The 1,036-nt window shown below is 42.2% G+C and overlaps 1 pseudogene; it reads left to right on the top strand.

Moving 5' to 3' along the window:
• Positions 1-200: 200 nt before the first annotated feature.
• On the top strand, positions 201-361 carry LOC139033438 (U2 spliceosomal RNA; annotated as a pseudogene).
• The last annotated feature ends 675 nt before the right edge of the window (positions 362-1,036 follow it).

The raw sequence follows: 1,036 nt of genomic DNA, 5'->3' as shown, positions 1-1,036 counted from the left end.
CATTTTTACCTTTGGCTATACAAAGGCTTGGTTCAGGACTTGAATCACATACTTCTCTTTACCCGGGACTGGAACAAATTCTTAGGCAAGGCTCCTGCCCCCTTCTAGTTTCTGTAAAGCAAAGGAAAAAATATAGAGATTCATTTTTCCCTTTGCCCAGAGCGAAGAGTGAGGAGTAGTTCTTCTAATTATGTTCTTTCATCGCTTCTCAGCCTTTTGGCTAAGAACAAGTGTAGTATCTGTTCTTATCAGTTTAATTGTGTTCTTTCAACACTTGTTAATTGGGCACTCATAATCTGTAGCTACTGGACACTGAATGGAACCAAAGAAATATAAATATGATCTTCTCTTTAAACCAATTATAATCAGAAGAAAAAATTGCTGGAGAGAAAGAAGGCGAAAAGGAGTAGTGCCCTATGAGTAACTGGTCCTTGGAGCAAACTTTAAAATGAGGTTTTAGAAAGAGTTGAAGAAATTTGGGGCATGCCTAGAATTCATCTTAACTGTTGTCTCCAAAAACCACCAAACATGTTACAGGATTTTCCTTTATATGTTGCATCAGTCTGCTTGTACCTTATAAGGTCTATAGTACATGCGTGCACCCTAGGTCAATTGTGAGTGGAAGTCGCTCAATTGTGTCTGACTCTTTGCAACCCCATGGACTATACAGTTCATGGAATTCTTCAGGCCAGAATACTGGAATGGGTAGCCTTTCCCTTCTCCAGGGGATCTTCCCAACCCAGGGATCAAACCCAGGTCTCCCGCATTGCAGGCGGCTTCTTTACCAGCTGAGCCACAAGGGAAGCCCAGGTCAACTGCGCTGGCCCACAATTCCTTCCACTGCCATCAGCATCCGAACAGGTTTAGGGCAAGAGTTTTAGGAAGCCCTAGTGTTTTTAGAAAGGGCTACTAGCGTTTTTAGGAAAACAATTTGTAATAGGAGATCACATAGATGATGACTCTCAGTTAGGACGTTTCCACTGCCCAGGCACATCATCTTTGGTTGGCTGATGATGTCATGATAAGAAAGAGAGTA

The sequence above is a fragment of the Odocoileus virginianus genome, unplaced genomic scaffold (genome assembly GCF_023699985.2).
Source record: "Odocoileus virginianus isolate 20LAN1187 ecotype Illinois unplaced genomic scaffold, Ovbor_1.2 Unplaced_Scaffold_6, whole genome shotgun sequence".
Taxonomy (NCBI): domain Eukaryota; kingdom Metazoa; phylum Chordata; class Mammalia; order Artiodactyla; family Cervidae; genus Odocoileus; species Odocoileus virginianus.
Note: the sequence above shows the minus strand (reverse complement) of the source record. Positions and strands in the feature narration are given on the sequence as shown.